This window comes from Suricata suricatta, chromosome 10 (genome assembly GCF_006229205.1).
Source record: "Suricata suricatta isolate VVHF042 chromosome 10, meerkat_22Aug2017_6uvM2_HiC, whole genome shotgun sequence".
Taxonomy (NCBI): Eukaryota; Metazoa; Chordata; class Mammalia; order Carnivora; family Herpestidae; genus Suricata; species Suricata suricatta.
In genome coordinates this window covers 124,559,292-124,577,397 of record NC_043709.1, presented here as the reverse complement: position 1 = coordinate 124,577,397, position 18,106 = coordinate 124,559,292, and positions in this window count along the sequence as shown.

Sequence of the window (18,106 nt, the reverse complement as noted above, 5' to 3'; positions counted from 1 at the left end):
AACATTTTTCTAGATATGTCTCCTAAGGCAAGAGAAACAAAATAAAAAAAACCTGTTGGGACTACATCAAAGTAAAAAGCTTTTGCACAGCAAAGAAAACCATCAATAAAACAGATAGACAACTTACTGAATGGCAGAAGATATTTGCATGTGACATATCCAATAAGGGGTTAATATCCAAAATATATCAAGAGCTTATACAACTCAACACTAAAAAAAAAAAAAAAAAAAAAAAATCTGATAAAAAATGACCAGAAGGGGTGGCTCAGTTAATTAAGCATTCCACTCAGTTCATGATCTCGCAGTTTGTGAGTCTGAGCCCTGTGTCAGGTTTAGAGCTTGGAGCCTGCTTCAGATTCTGTGTCTCCACCTCTCTCTACCCCTCCCCTGCTCATGCTCTTTCTCTCTCTGTCTCTCAATAATAAATAAACATTAAAAAAAAATTTTTTAATGGCCAGAGGACCTGAATACACCTTTTCCCAAAGAAGACATGCAGATGGTCAACAGATACATAAACAAATGCTCAATATCACTAATCACTAGGGAAATGCAAATCACAACCACAATGAGATATTACCTTACAACTGGCATAATGGCTGGAATCAAAAAGACAGGAAACAACAAATGTAAGCAAAGATGTGGAGAAAAAAAGGACCCCTTTTCTTTTAGTAGCAATGCAAATTGGTTTAGCCACTATGAAAAACTTTATGGCAGTTTCCCAAAAAATTAAAAATAGAATTATTATATGATTAAATAATTCTACTATTGGCATTTACCCAAAGAAGACAAAACACTAATTTGAAAAGATCTGTGCACCCCAATGTTTATTGTAGCATTATTTTTATAATAGCCAAGGTATGGAAACAACCTAAGTGTCCATAAATAGATAACTGAATAAGGAAGATATGGTGTGTGTGTGTGTGTGTGTGTGTGTGTGTGTGTATACATATATATATACATATATATACATATATATGTATATATATAATGGAATATTATGCAGCCATTAAAAAGGATGGGATTGTGCCATTTGAGACAACATGGATGGACCTAGAGGGTATTACTAGATGAAATAAGTCAGACTGCTTTCATTTATAAATGGAATCTAGGAAAATAACAACTACAACAAATGAAGAAACAGAAAGCAGATTCAGACCTATAAATACAGAGAACAAATTGATGATTGACAGAGAGCAGGGTGTAGGAGCATGGGCAAAAATAGGTGAAAGGGAGTGGGAGATACGGGCTTCCAGTTATGGAACAAATAAGTCACGAGGCACAGCATAGGGAATATAGTCGGTGATATTGTAGTAGCAATGTATCAAGAGAGATGGTAGCTATACTTGTGAAGAACATAGCATAATATGTAAATCTGTTGAATCACTGTGTTGTACACTTGAAACTAATGTGACATTGTGTGTCAGCTATACTTACAGAAAAAGGAAATCAGGAAGTATGAGGCTTCCTGGTGTATTCTTTTTTAAGAAAGATTATTTTTGGTTATTCTGGGTCCCTTGCATTTTTGTATAAATTTTAAGATCAGTTTGTCAATTTCTGCAAAAAAAAAATGGTGGCTAGAATTTTGATGTTGTGTTGAATCTATAAACCACTATGGGAAGTATTCCCATCTTAATGATATGAAGTCTCCCAATCCTTGGGCATGGATGTCTTTCTATTTGTTTAGGTCTTCTCTAATTTTTTAATTTTTAATTTTAGAGAGAGAAGGGGGAGTGAGGGAGGGAGAGGAGAGGAGGTGGGGGGAAGGGAGAGAGAGAGAGAGAGAGAGAGAGAGACTCTTATGCAGTCTCCATGCTCAGCACGGAGCCCAATCCAGGGTTTAATCCCACAACCCTGAGATCATGAGCCAAAATCAAGAGTCAGATGCTCAACCAGTTGAGCCACCCAGTTGCCCTTTCTTTAATCTTTTCAATAATATTTTGTAGTTTTCAGTGTACAAGTATCATGCCTTTTTTGTTACTGTTAAGTATTTTCTTGATGCTCTTGTAAATAGAATCACTTTCTTAATTTCATTTTGGAGTGTTGATAGAAACGCATTTATTTTTATATATTTATCTTGTAACCTGTAACCTTCTCATACTTGTTCATTAGTTTCAGTTGTTTTTTAGTGGATTAGATTTTTCTGTATACAATATCATGTCATCTGCAAATAGGGAATGTTTGACTCTCTCCTTTCCATTCTGGATATTTTTTATTCCTTTTTATTTGGCCCAACTGCCCAATTAGAACCACCAGAACTATGTTTCATAGAAGTGGCAAGAGTAGACATCTTGGTCTTTTTTCCTGATATTAAAGCAAAAGCTTTCAGTCATTCACCATTAAGTGTGATGTTAGCTGTGAACTTTTCAGATGCTCTTTTTCAGATTGATAAATTCCCTCCCATTCCAAGCTCTTTTGAATGGTTTTCAGTGTTTTTATTAAGGGACTACACTTTTGCGCCCTGCCCTAACCCATAGATCCTTTAGTCTCTACTGCTCTAAATGAATCTATTCTTTTAGTTCCATGGATATGACAGCAAATAGCTACATTTAGGGGAAGACTAAAGGAGGAGACAGCAGAAACTCATCCACATCTGAAGAGTAGACAAGTCCTTGGGCCTCAAATACACAGAGGGTCCAGTCTCTTCCATCCCAGAGCCTCTGGCTTGAAAAAATGAACCATGGACATTTGTAAAGCTAGTTTGAGAAAGAAATCACAAAAGTAAACATTTGCGGAATCTGTGTATAAGGCTCTCATAACTTCAAAGGGTTGCGAGGAAACAACATTGCTATGAATTTGTTGTAAGTGAAACAGAAACATATGATTTAGATTTCCATGAAAATAACCCAGCTCCACAGAGGGAATAGAAAAAGCCCCTGAAGGCCATATGCCATGGGGTGGGCCTTTGTGTTTATAAATCCATTAGCCTTACAGAAAGAGTTGAGATTCTCAGACCCTGAGCAATATCCTAGCTCCCTGCAGGGCCTGTACTGCCTCACTAGGCTGGGTAATGAAGCTTCGTTGTGTTTTCTAGAGTCTAGAGTCTTTACTTGAAATTAGAGATGCTTAGGGGGTCTCTTAAAGAAGACAGTTGGTGGGGGAGGTGGAGAAGGAGAGACTGAGATTTACTACTTAAAAGGCAAGGTTTATGAACCACAGCATACCTCTTACTCTAGATTTTATGTTCACTCAAAGCTCTTGTCTTCATTAGTTTGGGTTACTGTAACAAATGCATCATAGACGGGGTGGCTTAAACAACAAATATTCATTTGGAGGCTGGGAAGTCCAAGATCAAGGTGCCCACGGATCCAGTGCCTTGTGAGGACCTGCTTCCCGGTTTGTGGATGGCCGTTTTCTCATTGTATTCTCACATGGTTGCGGGGGGGGGGGGGGGGGGGGGGGGGGGGGGGGGGGGCAGTGTAGGAAAAGGAGGGGAAGCTCTCTGGAGCCTCTCTTTACAAAAGCTCTCATCCCCTCGCACGGGCTCCGCTCTTATGAAGATAATTACCTCCCAAAGATCCCACCTCCTAACACCATCATATTGGAAGTTAAGATTTCAACAAATGAATTTTGAGGAGACAAACATTCAGTCCCTATCAGCTCCCAGTTAAATCTGGGGGGAAAGTGAACACGGGAAAATATTCTTTGGGAGGAATCTTCGGCTACAAAACAGGTACAGTGGTTTGGTTTGTGTACTGCCTCAGGGCTGAGAAGGAAAATATAGCAGGATTGGATGTCTGCACTGCCCTTAAAGGAAGAAAGGACTGAAACCACAGTATAACATGGAACCAAATTGGAAAGTCAGTCAGTGGTTTGTTAGATCTTTGAGGGTTCATTTTTTTAAATACTCTATGATTAGGGACAATAGTGTCATACTTCTCTCTAGAAAGCATGTTACCTGCACGGCAACTAGAAATCTGTACAAACTTTCTGTAGGTGGATTGACCCTATACAGGAGGTGCTACCCAAAAGGACCAGTGCAGCTGAAATGACTCTTTCATGCTTCCTTCTTGTGCCTTTTTCCATAAAAACTCTTTAAACTCTGATCATTCTCTGATCTTCAAAAGTAGGTGTGTTTTATTCTAGAGAAAGCACCATGATGATTTGGGCTATGGCCACGTTGCCAGAGCCATGTCTCTCGAATCTTCACTATGACAGTTTGTTCCAGCCTGGACTTGCCGCTGTCAGTAGCTGTGTCTCAGTGCCCGTGGGGTTTTTTCCTGAAGCAAGGAATACTGTAGCCTGAGGCTCCGCACACCATAGGTACCAGGCAATTAACACCTCCCGTTAGCAGCTCTCAACTGATGATTCCTGGGAGTTGATGTACATATACCCCAGCCCCTTCAGTCCTCAGTGGGATCATGCCAAGGCCTGTGTTTTACACACTGCTCAAACTTTCTCTGTGGCATGAAACTCCAGTTTGTGCACGGAGGTAGCTCATTTCGTGTCAGGCTTCTTTTCCTTGAATTGCTTCCCCACTTTCTTCCTGGGGCTTCTGGGGAAAGCCTACACTAAAATAGGCACTGAAATGCTTAGCTAAATCTCCATGCGTTAGCAGCCCACCTCACTTCCTAATTTTAAGCAAGAAGCTTAGAAAGTGATTATAGATGGGCTGCCTGTGTGGCTCAGTTGGTTAAGCATCCAACTCTTGCTTTCAACTCAGGTTATGATCTCACAGTCTCTCTGTCTCTCTCCCTCCCCCTCTGCCTTTCCCCCACTCGCATGCTTACTCACATTCTCTCTATCAAAAAGAAAATGAGAAAAGAAAGTGATTACATCAAGTTTTGGGCACATCGAAAAGCTCTAAGCAGGTGTAAGAAGATGAAATACCCTCTAGCAAACTCTTAAATTCCAAACAAAGTAAAGAGGGCTGGGCTACGCATGGACATCCTTTGTCATCATTCTCTCTCCCTCTCTCTGTCTCTCTCTCTCTGTCTCTCTCTCTCTCTCTCTCTCTCTCTCTCTCTCTCTCTGTGTGTGTGTGTGTGTGTGTGTGTGTGTGTCTTCGTCTTCTCCCCCTGCTTTCTTATTCACTGCCATGCTCACCCTCATATGAAGCTTTACTGAAAAACCCCAAATGTAAACTTAAATGTCCAGCCAACACAATGCTTGTGAGCTACTGGGTGGTCTGAGACCGGGACTCAAAGCCATGGCCTGAGTTATTATATAAATCTTTAAGATCAATTGCATTTGCACTGTTTTCTTTAACAAAGGTTTTCCGTTGATCAAAACTCTCTTCAGCCTACCAGCTTTCTTAAAGAATAGTCAATAATTCTCTTTCTCCCTTTTTGGTTATTTCTTTGGTGCTGTGGTTTTTAGTATGTTCATATGTGTGTGTGTGTGTGTGTGTGTGTGTGTGTGTTTTCTTTTTAACTGCCAGTGGTAGAAGTCATTACTTGAAAGTAAAGCAGTGAGAAATATAAAGACAGAACACAATAAATAGAGATGAAGGAGTAAGGAGAAGGGAACCAGCCCCAGGGTATCAATTCCAAGTGGTCTGGAAGCCCAGCTGAGCCAGCAGGGGTCATTTACGTGGGCCATCCATCACCGAGGGCCTCGAGAAATAGATTTCCTTCTTTGTCAACAGCTTCACCACCCTGATGCATCCATATAGACTAGAATATTGGGTTAGGAGGTCATATTTTCCATTCACTGCATGGTGATTTATTTGCAAAATTCTGAATCACGGACAAGCTTGCTGTGATAAGACAGTTAGCCGAGAAGACACTGATGCTTTGAAGTGTCCAGTGATCATATAACACTACTTATATTCACCTACTGCTTTTGTTTTTTTGAACATGCTCACTTTCCGGTACCCAAGGGAAAATCCAAACTGTGGATAATGGTACCCAAATACCAGTCAATTCATTGACTTATATACTAAACACCTACTAGGTGCCAGGCACTGAAAAAACAAGACAGAGAATGCCTGCCCTTATGGAGCTCTCAGTCCAGGGGGACAGAGGAATTATGTCAATAACATCACAAAAACATTGTTTCCTCAATACCGTAACATGTACTCCTCTGCTTTGACCCCATTGCTCCCCTTGATGCCATTATATCTAAGGTAACCAAACATCTGCCTTCCCTGGAACATTACCGATGAGCTCCTGCTGTCCCAATGTAATTAAGAACAATGACGCTTTCCACTCTCACAAGTGTCCCGGTTTCTAGGGTAATTTACGTGAAGACTTGACTAACTATAACTACCCTCCCTACACCCCTTCAATCCCACTATTGATTTTCTGTGTCCGTTTTCTTACAACAGCTCGTTCTCCGGACAGACAGTATCATTCAGCAGGGTATTGATCTCGTTCTGAACACCTTCTGAGCAAGAGCCTGGAAATAAGGCAAATCTCTTTCTTCACTCTATAAACCAGTCTGTCCCCGAGATAGACAATTCATCAACTTGGCAGGCAGGCAGCGCTGTGGAGCGGGAAAATATTGATTGGGCCAGGAGTCCAAGAGCTGTTGTCAGTGATCGCTTTGCCGTTTACTAGATGTCATTAAACTTGCTGGGGCCTTAGCCAGTGGCCTCATCTTCAAGATGGGGATAATAACACCTGCCTGGACTACTTTCAGAGGGTCGTTTTGGGAAGCAGCGTATGTGAAAGTGTCTCTACACTGTAAAGTGCTAAACAGATGTAAAGTATTATAAATATGAAAGTAGAACACGCTTGATATTTTATGTTATAATTGACATAGTTAATCCAAATTATGATTCTTGCTAATAAAAACATGTAGTGTCTGTGTATATAAAGTACAAATATTTTGAAGGCGTGATATTATTAAAATATTAGGAGAAAATTGATATTTAATATGTTTTATATAACATATAACATTAGAGACTCAGAAATAGAATAAAATTACTGAGATCACATACAGTAGCTAACTAATCACAGCTATTATGCCAACTTCTTTCACAGAAAAGAATATAAGCACCCAACTTTTTGAAATAAAATAGCCCGAGAGTCCATCTCATAGATCTAATTTAGTTTTGTCAGTGGACATCAGTTTTTTTTCAACTCTGTCAGCCTCATGCCGAGATCTCTATGGTATCTTGTTAACAAAAATGCCATCAGGTTTTATACAAACCTGACTAAAGTTATATGTTAAGCAGAAATGAAGTTCACTAACATAGCATTGTTTTACACCTGATGACAACCTGGCTCCTGGATGCAGGATATTGTGACAAGAGTCTGCCTGTCACAACCAGGAAATCACACTGGCAAGTGGTACATCATAGGGCTCTGGAAATATTAGAATAGATACACATAGCACCAGGGAAAGTTTGTTCATATGGATATCAAGGCAAACTGTGGTAAATTCAGCTTCTGTTTTCTCACTTATTTGTCTTTCAACCCTGAGGGGTAGGTTTATAATTCCCATTTAACAATGAGAACACTGCAGTTCAGAGAGGTTATGCAACTTGCTTACCATCAAACAGCAAGTAGCCAGGCCAAGATTCAATTCCCAAGTCTTTCTGATTCCAGAGTTCATGTTCTTTCCAGAAAACCACACTGCTTATCAACATTTTCTTCGGTAGATGTCTAATTTGATTATATTAACTGCATAAACCCTTCAGAATTAATTTCAGTAGATGTACCTATGTTAGTCAGAATTTTCCAGAGAAACAAAATCAATAGGATATAAAAAGAATTGGTTCACCTAATTACGTAGGCTACCGAGTCCCCCAGTCTGTCATCTGCAAGCTGGAGACCCAGGAAGGCCAGTGGGGTGATTTGTCTGAGTCTGAAAGCCTGAGACCCTCACCGAGGGGAGGGGATGAGGTAAGCTGTTCCCACTCAAGCAGTGAGGCAGGAAAAGAGGCCAAATCCTTCCTTCCTCTGACTCTTTGTTCTGTCCAGGCCTCGACAGATTGGATGATGTCCATCCACACTGGGGAGGGCAGTAATCTCCTTTACCAAACACTGGTTCAAATGCTAATCTCACCTACAAACACATTCACAGATATATTCAGAAATAATGTTTAACCATATATGGGGATATCCCCAGTCAGTCAAGTTGACACATGAAATTAACTATCACAGTCTCCGAAGAGTTTGTGATGATCTGGTGTTTATAGAGGACTTTGGCAAGGGAAACTGGTCCTAAACCAATGTTGTCATCCCTTGAGCCACTGAATCAAATAAATGGACTGCTAGCCACACCCCCATAACTTTGGGACTAGATTTGTTAAGGCACACACACTTAAATTCATTTCAATAGAATCTTCTTCACTGAAAACAACACTAATTCATTTATAATGAGATTAAAATGTTAACAAGGAGAATAAATATCCCACCATACATAGTCAAAAATCCATTGTTTTATTGGTTATTAAACAACGTGCAGGGGTTGGGGGGAGTACATTGAAAGGCAAGATGAAGAACTTCCGGGGAGTGCTCACAGATACCAACAGTTTCAAACACAAGCTATGTAGCTGTTAGACTTTTCCTACATTGGCCCTCCTGGACCCATAGAGAATTGGAAGCATCTACTAAACTGACTGTCAAGGTGATATTAGGAATTAGCAGGACTTGTCTCCCAAAGCTTAGGACACATCTTCGTTGTTCAAGCTGAGTAACAATTTGAGTCTGCAGATTTACCACGGCTTTTGGCATTTGCTGTGCTTTTAAACAGTTCACTTTCCACTACCTTAGTAGTGAAATGCAGTGGGTATGGTTTTACAAATCCCTCAAAGAAAACAATATACGTCATCTCCCCCTGTGGCACATGGAAGCCCATCTGTCCTGGCCTAACCTGCCAAGTCAGCTCGGTCCTGAGCCAGCTAGTGTTGGCTGCCGCGCAGGCTGCTGTCCAGAAAGATGTCGCCAACCCGCTGTCTCGAGGCTTGCATTGCAAAATTGGGTTGTATTTCAGTGTTTGGTCCTTCTAAAGTCCTGTGCATCCTGGCAGGAAAAATAGGTGAATTCATCCCCCCAAATCCAGTGGTCTTTCATGATGGACCAGATACACACATCTGTTGAAGCTCTTTAAGGGTGGTCTTGATTGAAAACTGGGTGCTGGCTGCTTAGATGACTCCTCAGGGTGTCTCTCTGCTCAGTAAAGGAAAAAGAACTTGAATTCCAGATCCATTTAGGAAAAATGAAGCATTACGAATTAGCAAGAAAATTTGATGCAAAAGACAGTGTGTTTTTAGAATGATAACAGGAGGAATTCCCCAATTTCAAGGGACTAACACATTGTAGTGCATTATTCAGGGATAGGAGATTGGGAAGACTCCTTTCCAGTCAGTTTAAAACAAAAGAGTGTCTGATGTTCTGTCAAGCCTCGCTGAACCAGGGCATGGACTGAAATGCCATTCAGACTCAACTTCCACAGATCTGTCAATATCTAGCTTAATAGGATTCTAGAATCCCTTCCTAGGAAATATAGTAATGTTAATGTTAACTTCTAATATGCATATTACTCTAAAAGTTCCCAAAGTGTGTGTGTGTGTGTGTCTCTCTCTCTCCACCATAGGGAAGTATATGTGCAAAACCACAGAAGTGTAAAGGAGCAAAACACTCTTGGCCGTGGCTTAGTGTTACAAACAGTGTAGCAAGTGTGAGTACAGCAAGAGATAGGGCTGCAGATATAAGTGTGACCAGATCAGGGAAAAACCTTACATTGCCACGCTAAGAGGTTTGGTGTTGACTTTTAAGGAGAGAAAGATATGGTCAGATTTATATTTCACAAGGAATAATACAGTGATGGGGGTAGGATGGGCTGAAAGACAGATCTCCTTGTGGTCTTGCGTTCTTTTATAAAATTTTTATCCTTTACTGTCCTTTTGGATTCTGAGAGGAGAGGAGTGGAAGGCATGTAATTAGCCTACTGCAGTTGCTAAGATCACTCTTAACTACCGGACTTTAAGATCCCGTTACCAGTTTCGTGTTTACAGCTCCATGTCTTTCAGAAAGCTAAGGAAATTGTCCTCCAGATTCTTTGGCCATTCCTTTTTGGTGGCTTTTGCAGCCTTCTCCACCTGATCCTTGACATGGTAGAGAATTCATTGCTCTGTCCTTGTCACTTTCTCTTCTCTAGCCACACACTTCCTAGGTGATCTCATCCAGCTCTGTGATTTTTAATATCTTAATATTGCTGTTAATGTTTAGTAATATTTCTATGCTCATGATAGATCTTTATTTCCTCAGAAGACATGCTCAATTCCAGTGGTCATTAAGAAAGTACAAATTAAAAACGCAGTGAGATACCAGGTCACACCTACTAGGAAGGATGGCTCTAGTCAAAAGGATGGACATTAACAAATATTGGCAAGGATGTGAAGAAGTCGAATGTCCCTACATCACTAGTGTGAATAGGAAATGGTGCAGACGTTTTGGAAAACAGTTTGTCCGTTTCCTAAAAAGTTAAATGTAAGCTTATATGATCCCACAATTCCACTCATAGGTATCAACCCGAAAGAAATGAAAACCTACATTTATACAAGACTTGTACGTGAATTTTCATAGAAGACGAATCCATAATAGCCTAGAAGTAGAAACAAATATCTTTCAACTGGTGAATGAATAAAGAGATTGTGGCATCACAATGCAATAGAATATTATTCAGAAATAAAGAATATTGATATTATTGATACATGTTACAGCATGAGTGAACTTCAAAACCATCATGCTATGTGAAAAATGCCAGACACAGAAGACCACATATTATATGGAAATGTCCAGAAAAGACAAATCTATGAATATAGAAAGATTAGTGGTTGCCTTAGGCTAAGAGTGGGAACAGAGGTTAATGTAAATGGGCATGAGGGATCTCATTATGGTGATGAAAATGTTCTGAAACTGGGTTGTGGTTATACGACTTGAGTAAGCTTATTAAAAATCATTAAATTGTACACTTAAAATGAATGAGTCTTATGATATATGAGTTATACCTCTATAAAGTTAAAGATTTTTTTTTTGGAAAAAAAATCTCCGTTTCCAGCCCTGACATCTTATGGGAATACAGACTTCTACATCCCGTCGATTACTCGACATCTTTAAACACCTAATAAGTATCTTAAGCTTAACATGGCCCCCAAAAAGTATGTTTTAAAATAAGGTGTAATTTATATAGTTAATACAAACTAAGTATATAGCTTGATGAATTATACCCCTGTAGATCTACACCTAGATTCACAGATTTTCATCAGACCGGGAAATTCCTTCATGCCTCTTCCCAACCAATACTTCTGTCCCTCCAGAAATTGTGACTTTTCTGATTTCTATCACCATTGATTAGTTTTGCCTCTTCTTGAACTTCTTATAAATTGAGTCTGGCTTCTTTTACCCAATGTAATGTCTGTGGGATTCTTTCAGGTTGTTTTAGTGCCAGTTTCATATTTTTCATCACTGTGTGTCCTGCATATGACTGTATCACAGTGTTTTTATCCATACTTTTGTTGATGGGCATTTCGGTTAATTACGGTTTGGGTTATTATGAATAAAGCTGCTATGAACATTCTCATACATGTCTTGGTAGCTATAAGCACTCATTTCTGTTGGATATTTTCTTAGAAGTAGAATTGCTAGAGCATGATAAATATCCTTGATATTTTCCCCTAAACCTTATCTTTTTTGAATTTCCCCACATCATAAATGCCACTGTACCTACCTAATTGTTCAAGCTCTGGATGTAACTTCATCTCACTTTCTACCCCATTACTTTTGTCCTCAATTCCTTCTCTGAATAGCAGCCAGGGTTTTAGAAAAGTAAGTCATATCATATCATTCACTTGCTTAAAACCTTTTTTTTTCAAATTTCTAATAAAGTCTAAATTCCTTTCCTGACTTACACAGCCCTGCTTTTTTATCTGGCCATTACCTACTTCTGAAACTCTCTCTCTTGGCATGGTGTTCCAGCTGCCCCTCGGCTTCCTTTTTGAGTACTCCCAGCCCATTGCCAGGGCATTGGTACCAGCTCTCTTCTTCAACTAAGAATGCCAGTCCTCTGATCTTTGCATGCCTGACTCCTTCCATTCATTTGGATCTCGGCCCCAAAGTGACTATATCTTAAAGACCTTCTCTGAAGACTGAATTTGGGATAGTCATTTGGTCACTGGACTTAATAGCAATGTAGTATAATTCTCCGCTGGGAAATTGTGGCTATCATATCTTTATTTATCCCTTTCTTTATTGTTCATCTCTCCACAAGAATGTATGCTCCGGAAGAACAGGGAATTCATCTGCCTTACTCATTGCATGCCTGTGCTTAAGCCATGCCTGGCTTGTAGAATGAATGTATGATGTCAGTGACAGCAGTGGTCCAATGGTCACTTCCTTTGGCAGTCCTCAGAAACTCACATGTAGAGCCAGAGAAAGTGGATGGTTGGAATTATCCATGTTGTGGATCTACCAGGTGGATACAGACTTTGTTCAGGACCTGAGAATGTTGAGGGTCTTGGCAGGAGAATGCCAGAGGTGATCTACCCCGGAATCCAGGTTGGAGAGTAAAGAGAAGAAGCTATGGGGGTGAGGTGGGAATATGATATGGAGGAAACAGGGTAGTCTTGACATAGTCGCAGAATATTTATATCCACATTATGTTCACAACACAGAAAGTGAGGCCCCAAAAATGGAAGAAGTACTGGAACTTCATTGTTCTGTCAATGGTTCAATAACATGATTGAGTCTTCTGTATAAACTTATTCTATGTGATCGGTGCTTTGCACTAGTCAATAAATGTTTGTGGAATGGTTTGATAAATTAATTGAAGGAAAAATAAAACAGAGTAATAATTGAATGAGGAATAGAATACAAAACTCATGCTCTACTATGTTGCTTATGGGAGTTAAAAGAAATATCTTGCCATAAATTTATCAACCTACTTTGAGGTCTCTGATGATATGAGTAGTCTCTCCCTCCACACTCCCACTCAGTCTAAGAGACAAGCCAAACTGTTTGGGATAGCTTTCTTATAGACCCATGATTAACACTACCTGTTTATATATTCTTTAACTTCCTATTCCACTGAATTGAATAATACTTTATTTAAGTACAGTAAGTCTGCTGCAAAATAAAAAACCCACACCCCATTATCACTCAATTCTCCTTCACTGGCTCTATAAATCACTGCTATTTTCTGAGTCCAAGATACACTAAAAACATTTACTAAGTCCAAACACCATAAATCATTAACTGTTCATTTTCAAAAATTTATTTTAACTCCAGCCAGGGTTAATTATTACTTGGATTTATTTTCACTCACAAGCCTGCAGTATTATCTCAGGATAGTCAATGCTGTAATGTTGAAAAGGTCAACTGAAAATACATTTTAAACGAATGCAATGGGAAATGTTGGCAATAGAACACAGAGTGTGTGTTATGGCTTAACTGCAGAGGAATCCACTGGAGCCTTGGTACTGCCATCCCCCTGCCCTCAGATGGGAAGGCAGCACCAGGGAGCTCTGTTGACATCCTGGGGAAACACTTCGCTGCCTAACAAAGAGTGAGGAGGGTGAAGTTCTACGACTTCACAGAAGGACAGAGGAGTCAGGGAAGGAGAAATAAAGGAACCAGGAAAATAAATGAGCCCAAAGGAATTCCCAGAGCCGATGGAGCCAGAGATCTTGTCAGAGCTCTGAGAAAAAGCAAAGAGACTCCATTCATCTCTGCTTTACAGTAGGCTCTTTTGTTTTGCTCAGATGGTTTCTTTTTTATTCATATATCACAGAGTTGGAGTCAGGATGATCTGAGGAAAACAGGGAAGTAGGAGAGAGAGTGGAGAGGATAAGAATGAAGAAAGGCACTTCCTTTCATCAGAAAAAGCATTTTATTTCCACAGGGAAATGTTCTAAGATACATTACTCTTCTCCAACCAAGAGACTTCTCTGAAAATGTTTCCCAGGTCAATAGGCCAGTCCATTCCTGTGGAGTACTGTTCTTTCCAACCCAACTAGTTCATTGGCTTTACTTCGACTGGGTACCAATTCAGTGCCTCGGCTTATCTTTTTTCTCTATCTGAAAATGTAATTTACACCACTGACTGATGGTGATGTTGTAAAAACATGCTGAACATTTTGGAACATAACGTGTTCATGGACAAAAGCTCCGTCTCTGGGAATTTAATTCTCCTGACACTCTGCAGCAGCTAGTGCCACCACGTGCCAGTATTGTGAGAAACAATGTACACACTAAACCTTGGTGGAATTTTAACAGTATTTATACATCCAGATATATAACAACCAGGGAACAAATTTTCCCCATTCTGCAGCTAAAGAGCTGAAACACAGGAAACGTAATTCACTTATTACAAAGGCAATAAATGGCTGAATTCAGACCTGAATCTACATCTGACTCCAGAGCCCAAGCTCTCTTGAAACAGTCTTAAATTAGATGAGTTAAAGCAATCAGAATGGTGCCTTTGTTGGGAGTGAGACATAAAGGGTATTTCGAAGCAAAGTTGGAATTATCCACACCACCACTGAGCACATGCATTTGTACAGAAACTTGATTATTGACTGGAAAGTGATGTAAGTGATGGTTTTCTTGGATTCCAGGCCTGGCTATTTCTCCTACCACAGCCACACCCCTTAACCTCCTTAGCCTCCTTAAATCTTACCTGCAAAATGAGACGGTCTCTCAGGGGCCTTTCAAAAGCTCCAAAACACTCCCTTAGGATTCCCAGGGGTAGTCTATTTCTGGGTAGCCTGAAGCATGTCACACACCATTGAAAAAGGAGGTTGGATGCAAAAATAGAAAATTAGGTCAGCAGCACTTGACGGACTATCTAACAGGACGAATGAATACAGAGTGTCCAAACATTAAGACTAACAGGTGATTTGGGCTGATGGGTTGGTGTGCTAAGTTTCCGTTGATTGTGTTGCTATACGAGTTCCCGTCTGTTCTGGATATTATTGCTGAGTAACAAGGAACCCCCAAGCTAGTGGCTTAAAGCAACTCTTTTCTTTCGTTCACAGTTATGGGGTCAGAAGTTTGGAAAGGACTAGGAATGAGCTGTTTAACTCTGACCCACATGCACCAGCTGGAGTACAGGGGCTGGAGGGCACCCTTCCTGGGCAGCCTTCTTTCTCATGCACAGCTCTGGAGTCTCTCTCCACATGGCTTCTCATCTCCTAGGGCCCCTTCATCCGGCTTGGACTTCTTCCAGCATGGTAGTCCCAAGGTATTCATACTTCTGACATGGCTGGTAACGTCCAAAAGGCCAAGACAAACCTGCTTGTATTCTCAAGTAGAATGTTGCTGTTTTACCTTATGAATCAAAGTAATCACAGAGTAGTCCAGATTCAAAGGGAGGGGAAACAGCTTCCACCTTTCAGTGGCAAATGTGTCAGTCTGTCATGGTGTCTTAACGGGAGATCTGGCCAGAAAAGAGTCTGGTAACTATTAGATTTGGAGAAAGCGGAGTGATCCAGGACAGAGAATCACAACCGCCCACAGCATAGGGCATACTTAGTTGTGGCTTCCTGGCATTCAGGATTCAACCAGCTGTCTTCTGGCAACAGCACCTTGGGGAACCTGACCTCCTCAGCTCTCAGTTCATATGGTTTGGAGAGAGGATGGCTTTTACCCCTGAAACATGTGACTTGGGCCTGGACAAGCATCATCAGTGCCTAGAACAGTGCCTGGCACATAGTAGGTGCTCAATATGAATGAATAAAAGGGAAAGATTGCATTCCTGTAGCCACAAGGATTGTCTCAGGGATACTTGATTCAAATTCTAGGACTTTTTCTGGAATGACTAGGAAAGAGATATCCTCCTTATGCTGGACTCAGAATATTAGGCATGTAATGCAAAGCTATTGAGAAACACCACGAGGTAAATCCCTGCAAGAGAATGAAACTGACCCAGGGGAAACAAAAGCTGAGAGATGAAAAGAGACAGAGTTTGATGACATTGTTTGACATCCAGCTGTGCCTGAAGTTAGTCTGTCCCCTAGACTATTCAGCTAACTGGCTAAAATCCAAAACACTGACCACCAAATGCTGACAAGGATGTAGAGCATCCCATTCATTGCTGAGAATGCCGAATGGTACAGTCAGCCACGTTGGAGGGGAGACTTTGGTTACTTCTTAAAAAGCTGAATATAGTCTTACTGTACAATCTAGTAATTTTGCTCACTTACCCAAACGAATTAAAAACATGTTCACACAAAAACCTGCACATGAATGTCTGTGTTAGATTTGTTTATGATTGTCCCAAATTGAAAACAAGAATTCCTTTAGTAAGTAAATGGATAAATGAACAGTGGTACATCCATACAATGGGCCATTTTTCAGATACAAAATAAATGAGCTTTGGTATTTGTTTTTCAGATACAAAATAAATGTGCATGCTGTTAAGTGAAAGCAGTCGGTGTGAAAGGCTCAGGGCTGCATACCGTATGATTCCAACTATGTGACATTTTTGGAAAAGGCAAAATTATAGAGGGATTCAAGTGGAGGGAGGAAGGAAGGTATGAAGAGGTGGAACACGAGGGCATTTTTAGGGCAGTGAAAATATCCTGTGTAACACTATGTTGGTGGATATGTGTCATTATACATTAGTCAAAACCCATAGAATGTACAACCCAAAGAGTAAACCCTAAAATAAACTGTGAGCTTAGTTAATAATAATGAATCATTGTTAGTTCATCACTTGTTACCAATGTACCACACTAATGCAAGACACTAATAATAGAGAAAACTGTGTGCAGGGGGCAGATTGTGTAGGAGAGGCTATCTGGAGATGCTGTACTTTCTGCTCAGTTTTTCTGAAAACTTAAAATGGCTGTAAAAAATAAGCTATAAGTCAATAATCTTTTTTTAAATTGTTTAATGTTTATTTTTGAGAGAGAGAGCACGAGCAAGGGAGGGGTAGAGAGAGAGAGGGAGACACAGAATCTGAAGCGGTTTAGCTTAAGCAAGCTTAGGTTAGTTCTCTGTCATTTGTGATTTTGAAAGGTTCTGAGAGGGTCTTGAGATAAAGTCCAGTTTAGTGGCTAGGAGGTGACCTGAGAAGACTATGACAAAACTCGGTGGAGCCACAACAGCAGTTAGCATGGAACGTGGGGATTTCCCTAAAACCACGCAGCACTGTGGTGGGGCTCCTCATGGCTTTGATGATTAGACAATATGCCAGCCCGATTTAGGGTGCCAAGTCAGGGGTGGGACTCTGGACTAGATAATGGAGAATGGAAAGAGCAAGGTGGGAGCCGGAAGTGTTGAAGAGATCGTCAAGACAGGCCCAGAGAGCAAGGCAAAAGTCAGATATCAAGAAATGAGGGCAGCTTAGAGTGCAGAGCAGTGATGCCTCCAGCCAGCCTCCAATCAAAAGTGGAAAGCCAGTGAGCCTGCAGGTTGGGATTGTCTGCCCCTCCCCCGGGGGCAGGGAGGAGCAAGGGCGGAGAGGAGCTCCCTGTTTTAGGCCAGGCAGGGAGCATCCAGTTTGATTACCACACTAGCCTACATGAAAGTCTGTTAGGGAAAGCAAACTGGGTGGGGAAACATGTGAACTGTATCTCCAGGAAAATCAGAGCACACCCTCTGGCCCACCAAACACAGACTCCATAAGAGTCTCCTTTGAAGTAGTTCCTGAAAACCCATTAGTTCCTTTAAACCGAGATCCCAGCACTGTTCATTCTTCTCTAATGTCACATTCTGCTACCTGCCCCGTGACAGTTAAGTTCTCTTGGACTTGACTCACCTTCAAGGTTTTGCACAAATGTCACTTCTCAGTGAAGCCTACTCTGACCAGACCATTTAACATGTCAAATGCGTGTTGCCCAAGAGGCACTCCCAGTCACCCTACCTTGCCTACTTTATATTTTATTCCTTAGTATTTTATCATTAACATACTATATAATTTGTTTACTTATTACTGTCCCCTTGGGACCAACTTAGCTTAATGAAAATCGCAATTGCTATCCGTTTTGTTCATTGGTAAACCTAAAACAGTGCCTGGAATATGGTAGGTACAAGGTACCTGGGCGGCTCAGTCAGTTGAGCATCTGACTTTGGCTCAGGTCATGATCTCATAGTTTGTGAGTTTGAGCCTCACATCTAGCTAACTGCTGTCAGCATGTAATCTGCTTTGGATCCTCTGTCTCCCTTTCTCTCTGCCCTTCCCCTGCTTGCCCTCTCTCTAAAAATAAAAAATAAAT